Source organism: Chinchilla lanigera, unplaced genomic scaffold, assembly GCF_000276665.1.
Source record: "Chinchilla lanigera isolate Chin_1 unplaced genomic scaffold, ChiLan1.0 scaffold00006, whole genome shotgun sequence".
Lineage (NCBI taxonomy): Eukaryota > Metazoa > Chordata > Mammalia > Rodentia > Chinchillidae > Chinchilla > Chinchilla lanigera.
The window spans coordinates 37,612,958-37,620,375 of NW_004955407.1; the positions used below are offsets into that span (position 1 = coordinate 37,612,958).

Sequence of the window (7,418 nt, forward strand, 5' to 3'; positions counted from 1 at the left end):
TGCCTGCGCCCTCGAGCCGGAGCCGGAGCCCGAGCCCGGAGCACGCGGCCGGAGGCGGAGCGGACCCGGGCCCGCAGCCCCGCGGGAGCGCAGCGTCCCGGCGAGAACCAGCTCCGAAAGGTGCGGCCCAGGCTCCGCGCTCCTCGGCTAAGCCTCGGCCGGATATTTGGGTTTCTAAGTGCAGTTTGACATCAAAATCAAAATCGCGCTTACCTGGTGCCGCCGATCTCCCCCCGGTCCCGTGGGCCGGCGCGACGGTCCCCGCGCGCGATCTCTAGGAAAACGTCCCCGGCGCCCTCCCGAAAGCTCTCCCTATTCCGCCCGAAGGCGAACTACCCATCTCCCTCCCTCTCCAAACTTTAACAGCCAAGAACGTCAGCAAACAGCCAGAAAGAAAGCTAAGTCCTCCCCACCACCCCAAGGGAAGGGAAGGAATAAGCACTCCTTTAATTTGAAAAATAATAATTAAAACTCCCTCAACTTTTAAGACCGAGCAACATAATCTATTAATTGGTCGCTATTAACATGCCGTTTTATTGACCGTAGCACACAGAAGTCTGATTGTGAAGGAGCAGTGTTTTCAATGAAAGTGGAGTTATTTTAGCTGCAGACTTGTTTACATTTCTGTGGTTTAGTCTATAACTTTCTCTTTTTCTTGCTTCAGAATTCTGCTCCATGAAGCAAAGCCCTTAGCTCCCAGACATTCCAAAAAGTCTGCCAAAATAATAGAAAAAAAAGGGAGAGAGAAGAAAAAACACAGAGAGACCCCCAAGTCTGGGTCAGGCGCGGGGTTGCATGTGGGCAGGCTGAGTGTGCCCCTCCCACACACGTTCCAATTTTAAAAAAATAAATAAAAAATAAAAAAGCCTTCAGGGCTCCATTTCCTGTTTGCTAAGGGGGAAAATAAAATGGAACTAAGCAGCTGAGTGTAGAAACCGCCTCTGCAGAGGACTTGTGGGTTCAGAGGGGATTTTTTTTTTTTTCCTCAGAGGGCATCTTTAATCCCAGGGATGCCGAAATGGGACCATTAATTTGAGACTCCACCAAGCAAGGGAAGTGTTAGCCTTGAAGAAGGGAAACTTTGGGAAGCTACACACGCATTCCTTGGAAATTTCTCTAAGGAACAGGCAAGCTACAGGGGATCAAATGCACGGTCACCTCTCCAGAGGAGATAGCAATGCAAATAAATACAGAAAATAGAGTTAAGTGTCTGAGAAGGCTGCATCCTTTTCTTCCTGAGATCATGGTACAAAGAGCAGACTGCATATTGAAATGTGAGTAATTAGTGATAGATCGTATCGGTCTACACAATCTGTGCTCCATTTGTCCTTTCCTAAATCCATTGATTCTGTTGTCTTTCATATTGAGTTGTTATACAGGTTACAATATTGCAGTTCACATGCTCTCAAAATATATTAGACCCGCCTCTCCCCTTGGTTATCAAATGCATCTTTTGGTTCCTTTTTTCTCTATTCTCCAAATATTCCGGGTCCAGGATACATCACTACATTTTTGGAATCATCTTATTGGTGGTTAGTGTACAAAACTCACCCTAGAATGCTCTGAACATTCATTTTCAGGTAAAGAGATTCTGTCCAGTGTTTTTAATATTCTGGGTGCCCAAGTCATCATTACCAGCCCTGAAGATTACAGTCATATAGAACAGTGGTAAAAATAACATTATGTGTGTAATCAACAAATAAACGTGGTTTAAGAATAAAGCACTGCACTTTAACGGTGGAAAAAATATGGTTTTAACAACTCATGTTGCCCTGTTGAGAAGAGAAAGAATAAGCTCAGAAAAGTTACGGTTTTGACAGAATCTCATTGGGAACTCACTACTATTTTCCTGTTTCCCAAAGGACACCGCATACATGCACACCCGCAGGCACTCACACAGGGAGAATTTCTTAAAAGCCAAAAAACATACACTGAGCCAACTGACAAAACTTGAAGAATATTAGAACCCAGAGCCCCAGAGCTTTTCGTAGATCATGCTGTATCAGCTCCTCCAACTGGCTGTATCTTACAGCTGTAGTTAGAAAGTTCCTTCTGTTGTTGGATCCTCACCCTAAACCACAGATTTCCTTCTGTCTGCTCTACGATTAAGGTCAAATAGGAGAAAATCAGTTTGAAGGAGGTAAATCTGTAAGTTAACTGAGAGGTCAGAGGAATACAAGCAAAGGAGACACATTCACTGTCCTTCTCATGGATAAATCCCATAATTCTAATTAAGTTAATATTGCACTTAAAAGAAAAACATTTGCAAAAAGTGCTGCTTGACACATACCATTAAAATTAGCATTTTTAAGTATCTCATTTGTGAGATAGTCTTCTTTCTATATTAAGTTTTGTGATCAATCTAATTCTTTTTAAAATCCCTTTTATCCAAAAGATGTTTTGGATTAATTTAAGTATTTGTCCCTGGATAATGTCAAGCTCCTTTTCAATGAAATGTCTTGCATGGGGCTGTCACACCTGTTAAATATAAGCCTCCTTTTCTTTTGATATTCTGAGAAGGGCCTTAAAAGGTTTACATCCTTCCAATATGGCAATTTAATTGCCTTACCTACAATAAAAATAATCCCTATAAAATTCAGATTGTGGATATTTCAAAGCTAAAAGAACTATTGGATTGGGATGTAAAGGTTGCAGTTCAAAAAGTCGTCCACTTTTTAATATAGCGTGCACAGCGTTAAGAGTTACAAAACCCTGGTTATCATTTTAGAAGGTCTGGTCTTTATTGTCCCTACCCGGACATCTTTGAGCTTGCTTTATGGCCCAGCAGGCTGAGTGTGCATGTGTGAAATCTAGGAAGGGTAGCATATCCCTCTGCAGTAAATGCTCACATGTCTGCTTCAGCTTTAGACGAGGGACTGCAGCTCAGTTCTGTGCGTCCTTGTCGAGCTCGAATGCAGGGGAGGTGCTCAGAGGGTGGCCCCCTCTCCGCCCACAGCGACCTTTGTCCCTCACTGAGACAGGTTGGGTGGGGAGGCCCCGTCCATTCCAAATTCCACCTACCCAGGTGGCAACAGGCAGTGCACGCATACAGGTAGCCAAAGATGAGGAAGGAAGTGGGAGAAGGAAGTCCGGAGCTGAGGGCTGTGAAGGCAGTCTCTGTTTCCTCTACCCAGACCCCTCCTGCCGGTTCCTGATTTCTGCCGCTGACTGTAAATGAACAGGGCGGCCGGACAGAGACCTCAACTTTCTCCACCGGTGTCACTAATGTCTTTTATAATCAGCTGCTGAGAAGTCCATTTTGGGGGTTGTGCACCCTTCCATGTGAACGCCTAGGGTGCAGTGCTCGCCCCAGGAGCCTCTCTCCATCTCTGTCGGAGGCAGTTTGTCTTCAGCCTGCACAGCAGTTCTCAATAACCCTGAGCGACCACAAACTGCTCCGTAAAATTGCAGAACGCATAATTCCTATCAACTTGCATAACGCACAAGAGAGGTTGATGGGAAACACATTGTACGTCTGCCCATGAGCTCTGGTGACAGAGGTTATACAAAATGGATCAGGAGCTCTATTTGTATTTTTAAAGTGGAATTATCTGGTGTACATGGAGATTTGCTGCAGCCCCGTTGATGATTATTCTCCAGCAGTTCCCTGGGAGTTTCATGCGTGGTGATGCTAACCCTGTCTGCGAACGATTGTCCCCATGCCTTTTTGTGGCATGAAGCCTCGTGACTGAAAATAGTTGCATTGTTAGAAAATCTAGACAGTTTCTTCCTGATTTGCATATTGGTGAAGCCATTGACATGGTAGTACATTCATTTAAACAAAATCAATACCCTAATGATTTTCTTTTTATACTCCAGAATTGTAAATCATTACCTGGTTATGGATGACCCATTCTAGTTTTAATGGTTAAAAAGTCTAATTTAGATAAAGTACACAATGAAGAATGGATAGATCAGGCATCCAGCCCTTACCAGTGACCTTGAATAAGTAGAAGCCACAATTTTCTTACACATTCAGTGAAGCTACTGAGACAGATAGAACCAAGTATGCTAAACACAGGACCTCCTGAGGAAAAACATGGGTTATTCACATTCATAACCCCAATCTTTGGCATCATGACTGGTTGATTGATTTATAGGGGAACCTGTTAGAAAATACACTTCTCAGCCAGGCATAGTGGCAGCACTTATAGTCCCAGCTACCTAGAAGGCTGAGACAGAAGCGTCACTCGCGCCCAGAATTCCTGGCCAACCCTCACCCACCTACTTCTTGCTACTGTCATGCATCAGAGCAAGAGAATAGCATCCTCCTTGGATGGCCTATGAGAGCCCCATCCTGTGTCTGCCAGGTCCGGTGGAGCATGGCTGTCTGTACAGCAGTGATCGGAGACCTTCCTGCACATCAAATCTTGCTGGAAGCTTCCACAGTCCTTCCCACCTCAGGAGCCCGACATCAGACCACTGAGCCAGAACCTCAAGCTTCCAGGGAGACTGAGGCACTGTAGGTGCCTTTCAAACTCCCTAGGTAGTCAGACTGGACTTTCAGGGTTGAGGATCTCAGCTGCTGAAATGACAGCCATTAAATCAGCAGTGAAAGTAGTTCAGAATCTTGGTCTAATCAGACATGCCAAGGAGAGCACATTTAAAAAGCTAAACTCCCAACTCCAAAACAGCTGCCTGGCTGGAGTCCCTTCCTTCTATCGCTGGTGTCCCTGTTTGTTCATTCACGAAGTCCTGCAACCTTGGAACCTCTCCACCATGCTGCACATTGTCTGGACCATCCTGTCCCTCTCCACGGAGGCAGGCAGCATGAGCGTGGATGCGCCACTGACCGAGAGTCACACACACATTCACCTCCTGAGTCCCTTTCTTGGCCACACAAAGGAGACTCCAAGTTCTCACAGCTAGCAAGTGAGTTGGGACTCACACCAGATCTTGGCATGGGCGCTGCATGGCCAGCTTCCCTACTATTTTGCCCATTCCCAAAGCCCAGCCCTCTCACCCAAGTTGTTTTGTTTTGTTTTTGCTGTGCTGAGGATTAACCCAAGACCTTTGCACCAAGCTACGTCCCCAGACCTTCTTTATTTTTTAATGTTAAGACAGGGTCTTGCTAAATTGCCCAGGCTGGGGGCTGGGGATTTAGCTCAGCGGCATAGAGCCTACCTGGCAGGTACAAGGTCGTGAGTTCGATTCCTGGTACCAGAAAAAAAACAAAAAATCAAAATAATAATAATAATAACAATAAATTGCCCAGGCTGGGCTTGAACTTACTATTCCTCTGGCTCACCCTTCCAGAGTGATGGCATTACAGGCATGCACCACCATGCCCCACTGTCCAGGGTTTTATACCCTCACATCTGGCCACTGGACTGGGGCCTGACTGCATCTCCCTACACCCACTCACCTACAGCCAACAACATCTTCCCATACCCTGGTTCACGAAGCTGCCGGCCTGTCTCCTGCCTGGCAGGCAGCCTGCACATGTGCCACAGGAGGAGAATTCAAAAGTTATCAATATGCATCTTCACTGTTGCCTTCACAAGGCAGTCCTCACGGTCTGTCTGCCCATCTGTCTGCCTGAGTGAAGGGGAGCAGTGGCTGCAGAAGAAACTCCAGGAGCAAAGTTGGATGGTGGGGCAGGACCCGAGTTGCATTTCTCTAAGTCTCTGCACTTACCCAGCACTTCCCAGGCCCAGCCTGGATTATCCTGCCTGCCAAGTGCTCCCACGAGTGGTGTAGAAGACACAGGTCCCCCTTGCCCCTCAGCTGCAGTTGGGAATTTGGATGCAGGAGGGGGAGGAAATTATACAAAAAGAACTACTCCTTCAAAAGCCCATGGAGGGGTGGGAAAGACAAAGGGAGGCCTGGCGAGCACAGGACAGACTAAGTGCAGGCCAGAGGGGAGCTTGCATCGGTCCCTAACAAGAGCACTGGCGGTACCCACAGTCCAGAGGGGAGCTTATGTCTGGTCCCTGAAGGCAGCCCTGGCTGCTTCCACAGTCCAGACCCTGGGGAGGGGCAGTGGGGGCTGAGAGATCCGTGGTGTGGAGTTGGGACCCCATGGGCCACTGCGGAGACCGCCAGCCTCCTAAGGCAGCCTCTGTGCGGAGGCGGGGGGGAAGATGTGGCCAAGCTTTGGTGTTTGCCAGCAGACAGTGAGCAGGAGATGCCAGGAGATGCCGAGACGAGCTCCAGATGGGGTCCACCAACCGCAGGCTTCAGCCACAGACACCGACAGGGTGACTGGCAACCAAGATGCTAAGAGACCTCCCCAGACAGCCCAGCGTGTGGTGTCTGAGGACTTTGTCCCTTCGGAGAGACAGATACCCTTCCAAGTGCGGTCCCTGGATGGGTACCAGTCTGTGAAATGTGCTACCAGTCGTGACAAGATAAGTCCAGAGATTGAGAGTAAACATGGAAAAACTTCTATAGCAATCCGACAGGGTGGTTTTATGTCTGTTCAACCTAAGGATAAAAATTTGAGCTTGGATTTCACATGTCTTTTTTCATTTTTCTCTGGTAACTTATTTCTCTTAGATATTACAAAATATCCATTAGCAACGTATTGGAAGTTTTAGAACAAACACCAGAAGGGTTTTTCACCATGGAGAGCTTGAGAGACGCTGCCATAGACCACACCAATCCCATGGGCTGGCGCCATCTTGGAAGAAACTTGGGAAGGCAACCATGCACGTTACCCAAGGGAGACCCAGCCCTGCCTAAAGAGTCTGTTTGTTAAATCAGACTCGAAGCTATAAAGCAGAGCTGGTCACAAAGTTAATACTCTTCCGGCTAACCAACAGGTGGGGCATAGGAGGAAGCTCAGTGTCATCAAAAAAAAAAAATTAAAAATTAAAATTACCTTTGACTGTACATGTAAATTGTGATGTGTGATGTCAATTAAGATTTGTAATACTTTTGCATAGGTAGTTGGGTCTCCCACAACTTGGGTCCCGATTTCCTTTCCTTTCCTTTCCTTTCCTTTCCTTTCCTTTCCTTTCCTTTTCCTTTCCTTCCTTCCTTCCTTTCTTCCTTCCTTCCTTCTTTCCTTTCTTCCTTCCTTCCTTCCTTCCTTCTTTGTAGTACTAGGGATTAAACCCAGGACCTTCACATTGCTCTATACCCTCAGCCCTTTTTAATTTTGTTTCTTACTTTTGGGATAGACCATCTCTAATCACTAAGTTGCCCAGACTAGATTTGAACTTGTGATCCTCCTATTTTGGCCTCCTCAGAGTCAGATTTTCTATTTTGTTACTTTCTTACATTAATTTCCTCTATACCCAAGGTTGTCTCCCAGTCCTTTCTGACTGTGAACAACCTATGATTTTCACAGCATCCAGCACAGCATTGGAAGAAGAATCCATCTTAGCAAATCTTGGCCTTTGTTACCACATCCTGAGCTTCTGATAGGACCATTACCAACCCAGCTCACCTCCTACTACCTAACTATAAGCAGC

At 46.6% G+C, this 7,418-nt stretch overlaps 1 protein-coding gene across 1 annotated transcript in view; it reads right to left on the reverse strand.

The window, feature by feature from the left end:
* Positions 1 to 717, reverse strand: part of Erg (v-ets avian erythroblastosis virus E26 oncogene homolog) — a 241,204-nt gene extending 240,487 nt beyond the window's left edge. Inside the window, exon 1 of the mRNA XM_013504784.1 lies at positions 214 to 717. The gene's annotated coding sequence lies outside the window, so the exon portion shown is untranslated. The remainder of the gene's footprint in view (positions 1 to 213) is intronic.
* Between the last annotated feature and the right edge of the window lie 6,701 nt (positions 718 to 7,418).